The sequence below is a fragment of the Trachypithecus francoisi genome, unplaced genomic scaffold, assembly GCF_009764315.1.
Source record: "Trachypithecus francoisi isolate TF-2019V2 unplaced genomic scaffold, Tfra_2.0 Lachesis_group1, whole genome shotgun sequence".
NCBI classification, from domain to species: Eukaryota; Metazoa; Chordata; class Mammalia; order Primates; family Cercopithecidae; genus Trachypithecus; species Trachypithecus francoisi.
The window spans coordinates 115,543,810-115,560,982 of record NW_022681454.1 but is presented as its reverse complement, the minus strand read 5'-3'; positions in this window follow the sequence as shown (position 1 = coordinate 115,560,982).

Here is a 17,173-nt window from a genome sequence, read left to right as displayed (position 1 = left end):
ATGGACTCACAGTTCCATGTGGCTGGGGAGACCTCACAATCATGGTAGAAGAGCAAGGGACGTCTTACATGGTGGTGGGCAAGAGAGAATGGGAGCCACACAGAAGGGGAAACCCCTTATAAAATCATTAGATCTCATGAGATGTATTCACTACCATGAGAACAGTATGGGGGAAGCTGTCCCCATGATTCAGTTATTTGCCACCAGGTCCCTCCCACAACACATGAGAATTATGGGAGCTACAATTCAAGATGAGGTTTGGGTGGGGACACAGCCAAACCACATCAGTCACCTTAAATAAAAATGGCTGAAACCCCATTTGCAGATGAGGCAGCGAGAGATTAAGTCATTTGTTAAAGGTCACACAGAGAGAACAAATAGAATGGTTCCTTAACTGAGAAAGATATTGATGTAACTTGATTTGTGATGTTATTAATTTAAATAAAGCTTGTGTAGCTCAGAGGAGAGATTGCTGAGAAACAAGGCACCCAACAATAAACAGTGAAGAGCTTGGAATATTTGATAAGCATATACTATATGGACATGATATATTGATGAATTAGAACCAGATATCATTTACAAAATATGAGTTGTATAAATCTCTTTATTCTAATTTTATGCTTACCATCCAAACTTCCACTAATCCATTGGTTTTCCATGTAGTTTGCTAGAATCCAAACCCCCCTGCTTTTTCTCATTAAAGTATGCTGCAATTCGAGAGCAAAACATTCAGTGCCTAGTAAGTTTGTTGAATAAATGAATGAATGAACACGAAAAAGAAAGACACTGGAAGAAACAGAAGAGCAAAATTCAAAAGAAAAGAGAATTTTAAGGCACTGCCAAGGTCTGCAAAAAAGCCACAGAGAATGACACATGAGAAAAGGTCACTTGATTTGGCAAGAAGTAGGTCATCAGCAGAATTTGGAGACACTTCTGTAATGTGGTGGTAACAGAATCCAAATAGAAGGGATTTAAGATAAGAATGAGTGGATAGGAAGTGTATGCGGCAAATGGCAACTATGTATTTGAAAGGACTGGCTGTGAACTGAGGAGAGAGAGAGAGAGTTCAATTTCTAGAAGGGAAAGCAAGTTCTACAAGCGTATGAGAGAGAGAGAGAAAGTGTGTGTGTGTGTGTGTGTGTGTGTGTGTTTCAGAAGCAGAAACTTGAACATACTTAGAGATAAAAGAGAAACAAACACTGGTGTATAAAACAGTAATAATTCTGACGATGCGATATTTGGGGTAGTTCATTTCCAAGGCTATGATGGTTGATTAGTGGAGAGAACCAGTGCTCTAATGTTTTATTCTTTAGTAGGTGGAGTCACTTTGTAACCCCAGTGCTTAAAACAGTTCTGGCATATGGTAGGCATGTGGCAATATTTGTTAGATAATGCAGCATAATGTTTGGCATATAGCAGGAATGCAATGTATATTAGTTTTTTCTCTCACTCTTGGCTCAATCATCCATTCTTCATTCTTATCACCTGATTCCATGATCTGCAGTGGTAGGGCAAGAAGGGATGGTGGTTTGGGGGACCTTTAGCTCCCTTATTTTATATTAGTTGTCTTGATACTGAAATGGCATACATGCTTTAAAAGCAAAGCTTCATTACCTCTCAAAATAAACATGAACATTTTAAGTTAAAAATGCATCATCAATATTTCATTTTACTTGAAACATTTTATTCCTTGAGTCCAAAAAAAAAAATACTCCTGGTTTTTCTCCTCTGCTTTTTATCAGTTTATTCATTCAATAAGTATTTAAGTAATGGTCATATACCAGGTATATGACAGCTCTAGGTGTTGAGAGGTAAGTACAATTTTGAGCTGGGCACGGTGGCTCATGCCTGTAATCCCAGCACTTTGGGAGGCCAAGGCAGGCGGATTACCTGAGGTAGGGAGTTTGAGACCAGCCTGACCAACATAGAGAAACCTCGCCTCTACTAAAAGTACAAAATTAGCCTGGCGTGGTGGCGCATGCCTGTAATCCCAGCTACTCAAGAGGGTGAGGCAGGAGAATCGCTTAAACCCAGGAGGCGAATGTTGCGATGAGTCAAGATCGCGCCGTTGCACTCCAGCCTGGGCAACAAGAGTGAAACGTGAAACTCCGTCTCAAAAAAAAAAAAAAAAAAGTAAGTACAATTTTAAAACTTCCCATTTTAATGGAGCTTATATTCTAGTGGCAGAGACAGGCATGGACAAGGTAAACTAGTAAAGTGTACTGTATGTTAGAGAATAAGAAGTATTATATTAAGAAAATAGGCAGCATTATTTGGGGAGAGATTGTGATTTAGATAGGATGACCAAGAAAGGCCTCGTTTAGAAGGTGGCATGTAAGTAAAGACCTGAAGGAAATGCAGAAGCAAGCCATGAAGATTTATTAAGGAAAGAACACCCCAGGCAGAAGCAGCAGATACAAAGGCCTTGAGGTGGGGATATATTTGGGTATATTTGAGGCAAGTGAAGAGGCTAGTGTAACTGGAGCCATGTAAGGGAGAGAGTAGTTAGGAGGTAGCACAGGCCCATCAGTCATAAGTACTTTGCTTTTGTTCTACCTGAGATAGGAAGCTGTGAGAGAGTTTTGTACAGAGAAAAGATAATGCAACTTCCTGTCCTAACAGGACCACTGTGCTTGCTTTGTGGAGAACGGATCACAGTGAGACAAGGAGAGAAGCAAGAAGACCATTTAGAAGGCTATGTGATAATCTAGGAAAGACAGAGGATGGCTTGGTTCAACGTGCACAGGTGCGTGTGTAGGTGGTGAGATATGGTCAGATTCTGGAAGGCAGAACTAATGGGATTTGCTGATGGATTGGATATTAGGATGTGAGAGGGAGGATGACTGCAAGTTTGGGGACTTGAGCAATGGAAAAGACAGAGTTGCTCTTCTCTCAGATTTGGAAGGCTCTAAAGAGATTGAGTTTTGGAGAGAATGTCAGAAGTTCAAATTTGAACATTAATTTTGAGATGTCTAAATGGGACATCATTGAGAAATGAAGAAATTGAAAAATATACAATATAAGAGAACATAGTCTGCTTGCTATACAAGTACTGAGTCAAGACTTGTTTCCAAGTGGAGACATAAAGTAACCAACTGGATTTTAGAACTTGAATTTTAGAGAAGTCTGGGATAGAAATATAAATTTGAGATTGTTCAGCACTTATATTTAAAGCCTTGAGATGATTCCTATTCTGCAATTCAAGCTCTTAATGTTGAAATACTACAGGGCTCAGTCTTTGAACCTTTTCTCTTTTCTGCCTACACTCTGTCATCCCTTGTCCTTTCCTCTTTTTCTATATTCCTTATCAAATCTGGTCAGAAAACCTGGAATATATTTGCAACTGACCTGTTCTCACGAAGTTTACTGTTATTACCCTGATCCATTTATCTCGCCCAAATTATTGCAATAACCTAATAACTGGTCTTCTACTTCCATGGATATCTTACTTCAGTCTCTTCTCACAAGGTAGCCAGAACCTTTTAAAATTTTTAAATCAGACAGTTCAATTCCTCTGCTCAAAATGCTCCAGTGGTTTCCTATTTTAGCCAGAGTAAATGCCAGTTCTCATCATGACCTAAAAATGCCAGTCCTCATATTGGCCTAAAAATGCCCTATGCAATCTTATATTCTGATAACTCTCTAGCTACACCTATACTTAACTCTCTTGCTCTTACTGCTGTAGCCCCAACTTCTTTGCCTTTCTCAGGCATCCCAGGTTATTTTCTCTGCCTGAAACACTGTCCACATATCTGCATCACTCTCTCAACCACTTTGAGGTTTTCACTAAATGCCACCTTCTCCGAGGTGCATATCTTGACTTCCTATTTTAAAAAATCAAAAACCTCCACCCCAGAACTCACTATTCTTCCCTGAATTATTTTTCTTCATAATACTTATCACTATCTAACATATTAATGTCCTATTAATGAAAGTATGGATCATTGCCTGTTTTGTTCTCTGCTGAATTCCCTAGCACCAAGAATAGTGTCTGACACATAGTTGACACGTAATTGTCTTTTGTTTTTGTTTTTGTTTTTTGAGAGAGTCTCGCTCTGTCGCCAGGCTGGAGTGCAGTGGTGCGCTCTCTGCTCACTGCAACCTCTGACTCCCAAGTTCAAGTGATTCTCCTGCCTCAGCCTCCCGAGTAGCTGGGACTACAGCCGTGCACCACCACACCCAGCTTATTTTTATATTTTTAGTAGAGATGGGGTTTCACCATGTTGGCCAGGATGATCTCGGTCTCTTGACCTCGTGATCTGCCCATCTTGGCCTCCCAAACTGCTGGGATTATAGGCGTGAGCCACTGTGCCTGGCCAATATTTTTTAACAAATGGAAGAATGAATAAATGGAATAAACATACAATCTAAGAGAATATAGTCTGCTTGCCATATGAACATTGCTTCAAGACTAGTTTCCTACCTAGACCCTCTTCCCTCAAATTTCCCTCTAGGCTCCTTTTACATAAAATGCTGAAATGCTCATAGATGGTACAGTAGGGAGTACATGCAGTTGGAGCTCAAGAGGCCTCTTTAGGGCATACCTATGGTGGGCATTTATAAAAATGAGGAAAATATGGTTCCTGTGTTCAAGAAATTCATAGTCCAATTGAGAATACAGTTGTGTAAAAGCATGCGACTTGCCTTAAAAGAAAACATTTTAAGTATTCACAACTTTCCCTTTGACTGCCAGTTCTTAAAGAGATTGGAGTTTTGTGAGCCTTGGGCAGCTGACAAAAAAGCCTGTGGTTTTCGTTGATCTAATAAGGGTAATGAGGAGAACTGCAGATTTCAAAGAAGCTGGGCAAGTTTGATTGATTTACATTAGAAAGGGGGAGGAATGTCTCAAGAAAGTTTTTCTTCTTGAAGAAGCAAGGCCAGATGGGAAAGGAAGGAACTGGGTGGTATTAGTAAGAGGAAGGAGTATGATTAACAAATAAGTATGCACTGACATTTTGGAAATAAGGTGCATGGGGTGGCAGGGGAGTGGGGAAGAAAATAAGCTTCCATAAGGATTAGAGAAAACTGAGTGAGGCAAAGGAATTGTCCTTTTATTCTTCTTAAAATATCTCAGTTTTAAGATTACTTTTTTCTTTTCGAAAGCATCTAAATTCCTTGATTGCAAATGTACCTCTAAGAACCTGAATGAATTTAGTATTGCTCTTTAACTGTTGGAAAATGTCTTCTTTCAAAAGGATAATTTCACTTTTACCTGTTTACTATACAGTAGTCCATTCTGTTAACAGAATACGTTTAACAGAGTTTAATTGAGCAAAGAACAATTCTCTAATAGGAAAACACTCAGAATCAGGAAAGGTTCAGAGAACTCTGCTCGACAATGTGGACAGGCAGTATTTACAGTGGAGAAACAGAAGTGAGGTACATAAATAGTTATATTAGTTACGGCTCTCAATTTGCCGAATTTGAGCATGGTCTGATCAGGTATCAATCTGTGACTGGTTGAAGCTCAGCTTCTGTGATTGGCTGAGACTCAGTCATTTGTTACAAAAGAATATACTACTAAATTAGGCTTTCAGTTTATTTAGGTACCAAGTTAGGTTGCAATTCCTTATGACTATAAGCAGCAAAGACCAGGGGGCTAAAAACTGTTCCTGGTTTTAATCAAACTGTGTCATCAGCTAGAGGAGAATGTTTGTGAAGGGATGAATTGTATCCAGCACTTTTACAAATGAAATCTGTGAATCTATTTATACATGAAACTTACATCTTGTAGGTATTGCATTGTACTTTCATTAATTACTCTAATACTTTCTTCCCTCTTTTTCCCTTTTGCTATTTTCCTTTTTATTTTATTTTTTGGCTTAAACTTGATGTTATGGTATTTTTATACCATAACAATTGTAAAATGTTATTAATATCTTGCGTCTTTCCCTTTTTACTTTTCATCCTTTTGTGTAAGGACCCATTAGCTAACTGATGAGACAGCTCAAGGGAATTCTGAGTTTGGGATTTCTGTAACCATGAGTGGATTTATATTGAACAAATTGGTGGGTGAGGATATGTTATAAAAAACCTCCCCAATTCATTCTGATAATTTATTGACGAGAATACTAGAGCTCTGGGACTATTGTGCAAATAATCAGAAGATCCTGGTTGATTCTAAGGACAGGGAACTATGTATGCAGTTGACCCTCTGAATTTGTGGGTTTAATATCCACAAATGCACAACCAACCCTAGATCAAAAATGCATTTAAAAAATAAAAAAAAAGCAATATAAAGATTTAAAAAAACACATAAAACCAATACAATATAACAACTGTCTATAAGTATTAATATTGTATTAGGTGATATAAGTAATCTAGAGATAACTGGAAGTATACAAGAGAATGTGCATAGGTTATATGCAAATAGTACACCATAAGAGACTTGAACATATATGGATTTATCATACAAGTGGCGGAAGGAGTCCTGGAATCCTCCCTGTGGATACTGAAGGATGACTATAGAGGGAAGCATCATCATCACCACCACCATCACCATCATCACCATCACCATTCCCATCAAGCTGTTTTCTTCATTGTAGCAGCTATTATTTCTATACCACTTATGATGTGTCATGGACTGTTCTTGATGTTTCATGTACATTGACTTGTTTCATTTTCACAACACTCCAGATAAGCACTGTTATCATCTACATTTTATAGGTAAGGAAACAGAGACAAGCAAAATAAAGTAATTTTCCTTGCCTTAGGTTACACAGTTCATGAGCGATGTTGCCACTACTCAAACCCAGATAGTCTGGCTTTACAGTATCTGCCCTTTACACTACCTCTAATGGTAATGAGGGTCTACACTTCATATTAATATTACTGTGGAATTAATATTTCTCCATTAAATTTAAAACTCCTTGAAGGCAGACATGTCTCTTATTCCGACTGGAATGCCTGTTGCCTTATGCACACTGGGTGTGAAGTTTGTATTTGCTGTGAAAACAAATGAATATGTTTTAAGAATGAAGCCATTAGCAAAGGAAAGAGAACAACCTGAATAACAAATTTAGCTGATTCTGAGGCAGATTCTACTTCCTGTGTACAGAAAATTTACAAAGAAACCCTGAGTCTCTGGAACCATTCTGGAAACCTAGGATTGAAGTATAAAATCTGTAAGTACTGTCTCTTCATTCCTCTGGACAAAAATCCTTTACATACTCTATGCCTGACACTATACACACTGGGCACACAAAAGTGAATAACATCCAGTCTCTGATCTCTTGCAAATCAGGGATACAGATTAATTTTAGAAAACAATACAGATCAGTTATCTCATAAATTACAATATCCTGTAATTGGAGCTATGGTAAAGAAAGTACAGATACTATCAAGTATCTGTAGTATCAAGTATCAAGTATCAAGAAAGTACAGATACTATCACTAGTCAAAAGGCCTCTCTCAGGACAGGTGATCTTCAAAAAGGTGCTCTTTGCTTTGGGATGATGCAGCCTGAGCCACCTAATCTTCAGGATTTTTATTCAAGGCACATACTGCACAGCATATGCAGGAACTTTGCCAATGTGGGAGATTTTGCACCAAAAGCTGGCCTACTCAGCTAGGGGGTAGGAGGGAGCTCAGGGGGAAACAGGAAAGTAAAGCTAAGGATTCTTCCTAAGGTGTAAGACAGGCCCCTCCCAACAGCCAAGTCTTTCCTTATGCATGCCCCCACGTGCAACAGGGTACAGTAACTGAAAATGCCCTCTGTGACCGTGCGCGGTGGCTCACGCCTATGATCCCAGCACTTTGGGAAGCCGAGGCGGGCAGGAAGCCGAGGCGGGCGGATCACGAGGTCCGGAGATCAAGACGATCCTGGTTAACACGGTGAAACCCTGTCTCTACTAAAAATACAAAAAATTAACCGGGCGTGGTGGCAGGCGCCTGTAGTCCCAGCTACTCGGGAGGCTGAGGCAGGAGAATGGCGTGAACCCGGGAGGCGGAGTTTGCAGTGCGCCGAGATTGCACCACTGCACTCCAGCCTGGGCGACAGAGCGAGACTCCGTCTCAAAAAAAAAAAAAAAAAAAAAACAGAAAAGAAAATGCCCTCTGTGTGAAGAAAGGCCCAGATAAATTTAACTCTGCCCCTCAGACAACAGAAATAGAAGAATTTTTCACTTAAGAGTTTGTCCTTTACCAAGTTTTTACTAAGCAATTACAGAAGTTAAAAAGTTGCTTGTTTAGTAAATAGCCTATGTATTTAGAAACAGTTTTCTCTTCTAATGGTCTCTTTTCACCATTTTATTATGAAAATGTGAGAGTTACATGTAAGTTACAAACATAATTTTAAAATGAATACTTTTGAAAGCATTGCTCAACTTAAGACATAGAATATTATCAATGCTATTGAAGACCCTTATCTGTCCCCTTGCATCTCTATTGTTTCCTTGTCTCTCCCCAGAAATACCCACTGATGCATATTTTAAGTATTCTTCAGCAACTTTTTTTCACTGAAAAAAACTTAAAATCCATCCATGTAATATGTAGCTGTTGTTTACTCATTTTTCACTACAGTTTAGTTCTCCATTGTAGGAATATGCTGTATCACATTTAATAATCCTGTATCTTATTGACAGACATTTGGTTTTTGCCTTTGCAAGCAATGCTGCTACCAACACTCTTGTACATGTCTCTTGGAAACTTGTGCAAAAGCTTTTCTAGAGAATTAACCCAGGAGTTAAAATCATAGTAATGATTGTACCAATTTATTTTCTTACCTGGAGAGTAGGTTAGACTCTAGTGTTGTCTAACCCAACCATGTGGGCATAAACTGGTATATTGTGGTTTCATTTGTATCTCTCTGGTTACTAAAGTGACATCATGTTCTTTTCCAATGTTTATTGGGACATTCATTCATATTTTCTCTACTAAAATATAGCTGTTCCTATTTTTGTCTATTTTTCTATTGGGTTATTTGCCATCTTCATCTTGATTTTTTAAGGAATTGATGAATAGTCTGGTTACTGATCCTTTGCTAGTTATTTGTGTGGCAAAAATCTTCCTTTGGATTCTAGTTTGCTTTTTCAACTTTGTTTTAACACTTAAAAACAATCCCTGGGTGAAACAAAGGTTTAACCTTTTATATGTTTGAGTATATCAATCTTTTACTTTATGGTTGATGCTTTTTCTCTTTCCTAACCTGAAGTCATAGATCTATTCTATTCTATTTTCTTCCAAAACTTACAAAGTTTTCCTCTTTCACATTCAAGATTCTACTTCATCTGAAATTAATTTCATATGGGGTATGAAGTAGCGATCCAATGTCATTTAATTTTTTTTTTTTTTGAGATGGAATTTCCCTCTGTCGCTGGCTGGAGTGCAATGACGTGATTTTGGCTCACTGCAACCTCTGCCTTCCGAATTCAAGCAATTTTCCTGCCTCAGCCTCCCAAGTATCTGGGACCACAGGCACCCGCCAACACACCCAGCTAATTTTTGTATTTTTAGTCGAGACGAGGTTTCACCATGTTGGCCAGGATGTTCTTGATCTCTTGACCTCATGATACACCTGCCTCGGTCTCCCGAAGTGCTGGGATTACAGGTGTGAGCCACCACACCTGATGATCCAATTTAATTTTATACTCACATGGATAACACTTGTCCTAGCTTAATTATTGAATTGTCCATCTTTTCTAGCACTTATTCTTCCTCTATAAGAAGATCTTGGTTTATCTTGGCTCTTCCATATACATTTTAGAATCATGTTGTCCAGGTCAAGAACTGTGAAGATGCTGAGATTTTTACCCTACTTAGGAAGCCAACGAGTTAGCTCTGTGGATGGAGTTCCATGATGCTGGAAGAAGACATGAACTCCTGGGTCAGAGATAAAGGACTTTACTTAAGGAAAAGCAAGCAGCATGAGTTTTGTATTAGCATCAGTTCTTGTCTCTTAAGTCCCATAGGGGTGATTCAGATGGATGCCTGCATATACACTATAATGGGTTGCATTATAGGAGAACCCTGAACTTGGAGTAACTGAATTGTTTATATTGGGCAGTAAGTATACCTGCCTTTTGCTCTGGAAAGAGACACTATCTTCTTTATATTAGACAATAAGTTAAACTTCCCTTTGCTGCAGAGGTAGATACCATATTGTCTAAAGCTGTTCACTATACAGGCATCCCTGATAAGACAGTCCAGAACAAAGGTCAATCAGTGTCTCTCTTATCTTTTAATTTTTAAAGTATTCACTTATTACTTTAAACATCTCTGTTATACCTGCAGTACTCCCACTTTTCATTCCTAGTAGCTTATTTTTACTTTGTCACTTTTTCCCTTATTCAATGTTACCAGAGGTTTGTTCAGTTTGTTAGTGTTTCTAAATACCAACATTTCATTTTATTGCTTCTCTATTTGACATTTGTTTTTATTTCATAACTTTCTGTTCTTTTCAATATTTCTTTTCCAACTTTCATTGGGTTCATTTATTGTTTAGTTGTGGTAGTTAAAACTTTTTTTATGATACCTTTCTCTTTAACTCCTGAATCACCAGAATTGTGTTTAAAAATTTGCAAACAGAAATAATTATTTTTAGCTGTATTTTAATTTATGTGTTTTGATGATAAGCTCTCAGCTGCAAAAAAAAAAAAAAAAAAAAAAAACAAATTTGAGAGGGCTGAACACAATACAAGTTTAGTTCTTATTCATTCGAAGTCCAACATAAATGTTTCTCTATATGACACAAAAAGCAAGTTCCTTCCCTTTGAGATTGCCAACATTCTCAATAGGTATCCCTGTGTGTTTTTGATGAAGAGGAAGGAACAGTGTGGAAGATTTCACAGGATATTCTGTGGTCAGGCCTGCAAGTACATGCGTCACTTCTGCCCACATTCATAAGGACAGAGCTAAGTCTCATAAATACAATGAGGGTGAAAATGTGATTTAACTGTATGCCTAGCACAGAAAGGAGAATCAGAATCCCTGCCACATTTTCTGATGTAACTACATTATGGTCATAACATGTGTTCTGTATGATACCAATTCTTTGAAAAGTTTAAGACACAGCCCATTTTTGCAAGTGTTATTTTGTGTGTTGGAAAATAATGTATATGCAAGTATCTGTATATCAACTAAATCAAAGTTGTTGATTTTATTGTTCAAATTATTTGCATCCTATTGGTTTTCCTTACCTACTTTATGCATTAATAACTAAGAGATATGTATTAAAAATTTCCCACAGTGTTGGTGGATTTGGCCATTTCTCCATAGATTTTAAAATGCAATTTATTTTCAGGATATGATATTAAACAATGTAAATTTACAAATGTGATCTCTTTTTATTATATTCTTTATTTTTATAGAGTTCTCTTATTAGTATTTTTTCCTTTAAATAATATTTTGACTGATATTAATTATGACCATATTACTTTTTTTTGGGTTAAATTTGCCTGGTTCTCCTTCTGAAACTTTGATTAGATATTTTGGACTTTCTCACTCTATTCTTCTTGTGTTTTCAACTCTTTTAAAATATTTTCCACCTTTTTATCTCTATTGCTTTATTCTGTTTCTTCTTTTGCATAAGAACATTCCATTTTATTAATTCTCTACTCCATTGTATCTATGTTATTTAAGCTTTATGTTGAATTTTTACTTTTGTTATACTTTTTACATCTAAGAGAACTTTGTCCTCAAATTCTGCCTGATTTATTGCTGATCAGTCATATTTTTACCACCTTTCTTTTTAAAAAATTTTTTCCTTAAACATATAAATATAATTTATCTAAAAAAATTATAATATATTCCCTATATTTGTACATTTCCAGTATTCAAGTTTCTGTTGTTTATTATTTCTGTGACACTTGCATACAATGGCTTAGTTCATATATGTTTTGTGATTTTTTAAAATTGATTCTGAAGTTATATTCTCAGTAAAATACAATCCTTTGCACTTTTCTAATACCAAGCTTGTGGATTCATTTCTCTAGGGAGAATCTGTGTTTCTTTTTGCCACATGTCTGCGGACATTACAGGTCTGGAACTAGTTTAAAATGAGTCTAGAAAGGAAAAGTTTCAGCTTGTAATTTTCCTTACCGTGTAAACAGTGCAAATTTTGATCCTAAATTCATGTCTGGACTTTCCAGTGGTACAGATTCTCAGGAGAGCCTTTTCTCCTACAGTCAAATCTCTGTCAGACAGTTTTGCTTGCTGACTTTCTGTGTGAGGGGTCGTTTGTTTACTTATGTTGTTCTAGTGAACTCTTTTCCATATGCTGGCTTCTGTGCTTGGTAGTCACTAACAAAACTCTCTGATCTCTGAAAATGCAAAGTTCCTGGCAGCCTGGATGTATAGGTACTCCCAGGGAAATCAGTTGCTGCAGTGCTCACTTATTTCCCTAAATTCAGATTCTTTCTTAATTCCTGAGAGCCTCTTCCATTCATTTTAAGAGTTTTTGATATTTTTTCTAACATTTTTTTCAATAACCTAAGACATGAATTTTTCTTTTATTTTTCCAACTTGCATTTAAATACAGTTGAAAAATGGTACAGATATTTGTAGGAGATATCATTTTTTTTTTCAGTTTGTTGCCGATGTTGAGTGCCTTAATGAATTGTGGATCTCTTGAAATGATTCCAACAATTGTCAGAATGGATAAACTTTGAATGGCAGATTGGTTGGTATCACTGTTATGAGACATGTGAAAATTCAAAGCTAGCCCTTCTGCTAAGTGACGCTGTTAGCCTCTGGGGTGTCATGCCATGCTGTAGAGCTTGATTTTTCTCATCTCGAATTGCTTTAGTTTATCAACTATATCTTCCCAAGGAATATGTGTTATAGATGCTCTAGGATGTATTAACCTTTTTGATCCCTAGGTATTCTCTGGGGCTACTTGAGCTCCTGCCAGTCCCTTTGAGTTTCTAGCAGTCTCATGTCATTACCCCAATATGCCATACTAATATCATTTTCCACATGTACTCTCATAAAAAAGATTAAGAAGAATGGTCTGGCAGATCTTTTAACAGTCTTTCTGTCTCTAAAGCTGTTGATTCCAAAGATTAACTATTAATGCACTTTTCTTCTCTGGGCACTTATTCATTGAATGAGCATATTGTATCCAAGAGAGAAGCAGATGGATTTTACCGAGTTGCTTTGAACTGAAATCTTCAAAAGGAGTCACATATCTTTGTCAGTGAGAAAAATCTTAAGAATTCGGTTCAAAATGACTTGGTTAGAGCTACTGATGCCATTCTAGGAAAATGGTTGTGATGATTTGAACCAGCCAAGGCCCTTTATAGCTCCAAATCCTATTTGCTTGTAACTATTTCCATTGTGTTTGTTCATCTTCACTTGTTTTCCATGAGCACAATATTCTAGAGGCAACTTAGAAGTCAACTTAAGTGCCTCATGTCCTTTCCTTTCTTTTTTTTCTGACATTTAACAGTGCGCTTTTGTCTTGCTTTATGTTTTCCATCCCTCTGTTTCCCTGCTAGTTTGAACAACGTGAAGAAGCAGAGCTTGATTTTACTTCCCCAGGATGCATACCCATAGAACATATCGAAAACAATTGCTTTGTTGGCTTTTTGACTGACTTTGCTAATACCTGAAAGTATGGATCCCAACATGCTCTACTTCTGATTGTAGAAGTAGCATGATTCTGAATCGGGTTTAAGGAGAATGCTTAATGCTCAGCAACCCAGAGAGTTCAGTCTGGCTCTGAAGTAGCATTGCTTAGGCAGGGATGTTGTGTGCTGTTTAAAAAGCAGATTTCTGTCTCCACCCAAGTCCTAATGAATTTGAACCTCTATAAGCAAGAGGTCAGGGGATCTGCAGTTTTACAAAGCTGTAGTTTTAACTGTAGGGACTATTTCTCTGGAAATACAAGAAAGAGCAATTAATTTGTCTGGAAAATAGGGAAAGGGTTTGAAGAAGACATTACAAAACAGTTTTTGTTTTTGTTTAGTTTTCTTTGAAGGATGAATCAAATAATTGGCTGATGGGGAAGACTCGGACAGGATATTTCAATCCGAAGAAGTGGCATGAGTAGAGGTGCAAGAGTGAGGCTCCGTGGCATATTCTGAGAGCTGTAAATGGTCTAATGTGACTAGGTTGATGCCTGATACAAGATGGGGGTGGAGATAGGAATCACAGAAGGTGGGTCTGAAAAGCAGATTAGGACTGAATTGGGAAAACCCTTGAGTGATAAAGAATTGCATTTTATTTCATAGGCAATAAAAGCCATCAAAGATTCATGATTAAAATATCGGAAGATTTTCATTTCATAATATAACTCTGGGCAGGGCACAGTGGCTCATGCCTGTAATCCCAGCACTTTGGGAGGCTGAGGCAGGCAGATCATGAGATCCAGAGATCGAGACCATCCTGGCTAACACGGTGAAACCCCGTCTCTACTAAAAATCAAAAAAAAATCAGCCAGGCATGGTGGCAGGCGCCTGTAGTCCCAGCTACTCGGGAGGCTGAGGCAGGGCAATGGCGTAAGGCGGAGCTTCCAGTGAGCTGAGATCACGCCACTGCACTCCAGCCTGGGAGACAGAGTGAGACTCTGTCTCAAAAAAAATAATAATAATTAATAATTAATAAATAATAATATAACTGTGACAGCAATGCAAGGAATGAATTCAAGAGAAATGAAACTAGAGGCAATGACACCAACTGAAGATTATTAGAATAGCGTGAAAGAATGATCTTAACATAGTAGCTGGGGAAATGGAGGAAAAGGGGATAGATTAGGGATCATTCATTGACTCAACAAATATTTGTTACTATTTCATGCATACTGAGCCCTAGGCTAGCTGTTAGAAAATAACAAAAATCATGAACTTCCTAAGATGAATACAATTATGTTGTGTGTGTGTGTGTGTTTGCATGCATATATATGAATACAAGAAATATTTTTTACATAATAGTATTCTCTTTATCTAAGAAATATAAATACTTTTGCTTTTCTTTATTACATATTACTTTTTTAAAGTGTCTATAAAATAGATAGAACATATTTTTAAATTTTTATAATTAAAAAAAATATATGACCCTAACGAGATGACAGATTAATAGTTCTTGATTTAATCACTCTGTTACATAGTTGTTCAATCATTTATTACATGTTCAAGGTCAAATTCATTATTTCACTCCTTTCCAAACTTTCTCTTATTCTTTATCTTTTATTTGAATGTTTCATAGCTATCCACTCCAACCACATCTAAACAGTCACCAAGCCTTACTGACTTTTTTAGCTCTTTATCTCTTTCATGAGGTTCATACTCATACATACATCTGCATGAACTCTTAATCTAGATTACCTGGGTTCAGATCCCAGCTTTCACATTTGCTGAGTGCATCCCCATGAGCAAATTATTTAACATCTATGATTCTCAGTTTTCCTATCTGTATAATAGAATTAATATCAGTTCTTAACCCATAGGGTTGTTGTGAGGATTAAATGAGATAGTTTCTGAAGGGCACTAAAAGTAATATCCAGAGAATAATTAGTGTTAGTTATTATTTGGATTATTTAGGAAAAATGAAAGGATTTTAGTCTTAAATGATAAAAAATGTAACTTCATGAAACCCTTAAGAAGGAAAAAAAAGTCTTTGTTGTTTAGTTACCGTAGAGAAGGTAACTTTTTATTGTGTTTTGATCCAGGGATAAAAATGATGCAAAACAATTAAGAGTTTCCAATAAGAAGCATAACTGATATCCCAGTCATGTCTTCAGAACTTAGCTGACAGTTGTTGAAACACAGGTTGATAAGATAAAGAGCAAACTTATAATGTTTGCTCTTTGAAAAGACAGGGCTCTATTGTGTCTATGAGGACCATGAGGCTGTTTTGCTCTTTTCCAGGCATAATAAATTATTTTGGATCTCTGGACTAGGTACTATGAGGACACATTTCTCATTTAATGTCTTTAACCATTGCTTCCATTTTCTTATTACTAAGTATAGTGAGATCAAAAAGTTAGCCACTTACAGGAAGTAGAAGCCTGGAATACGGAGTTTGGCTACATCCTCTCACTTGCTAGTGAGTCATATTGTTTATATCCTTTTAATTTCTTGAGAACTGCAAAAAAAAAAAAAGGTAGTTAGGATTTCAAGGGTTTTGTGATCTTTTCTTTCTAGATAGAAAATATAAGTGGATTTAAGAGAAACAGGTGACTACATCTCCCCACTGTCCCCACTGAGAGAGTAAATGTATCACATGGTCTGATATGTAAATATCTACCTCCTGTAGTGATAAAGATGCCAGCTGATTCACATCTCTTTTCAGATTCTTATTATTCTTACAAAAACTAATTTTTCAGTGTTTGCTGTGCAACAGTCCTTGTTCCAGGTACCTTACAGATTTTAATGTACTTAAAATGCACAACAGTCCATTAGTCCTAACAGTAGGTATTATTATTATATACCCTTTTGTAGATTAAGAAACTCAGAAGTAGACTAAGCGATTTGCTCTGGTAAGCAGCAGTTTGACTTAAAAGTCCATGAGCTTAACCTCGATGCTTTAGTGTATGCTGGTTACTTTAAAAGAATTGATAAAATAGTATATTATGATAATTAAGCATATGTATGTGTTCTTAAATAGCTTGAAAAATATATATAAATAAAATATAATACGTGCCTCATTACGTATCTTTACTAAAGAGTGTACAAGAGCATTATGCTTTTTAAAAGCACTTTATATATGTTATCTCATTTGATACTCATGAAAACTTTACAAGTAAAGCAAGGAAAAATCCTTTTGTCCCCATTTTAAAATGAGAAAATTAGATTCAACAAGATTAAATTATTTGTTTAAGTTTGCAGTGTAAAGTTGGGATAAAAATCTAGATCTGTCCAGCATTCTTTCCATAAGACTATCTTCCTACTTCTATAAATAGTAACAGTTACTATTTATCGTGCCTTCACAGGGTAGAGGAGGCAAGAAACGAAATGTGACTTTTTTTTTTTAATGAATTTTTACTGAATCATGGAAAAGTACAAACTAAGGTGGACACTTACTATTCGTATTGTATTTGATCCCAAACCTGACTTTTGAGTGAGGAGTTGTTGGATCATTTGATTTTATTTTTAGGCAGGAACTAAAAGATCCAGTCTTACCAGATCAGTTTCAAAAACTGAAGTTCTTCAAAATGAATATTTTGGAAATTAGACTCTTCTCTTCATTCACCATTACTGTTGTTGTTGTTGTTGTTGTTGTTGTTGTTGTTGTTGTT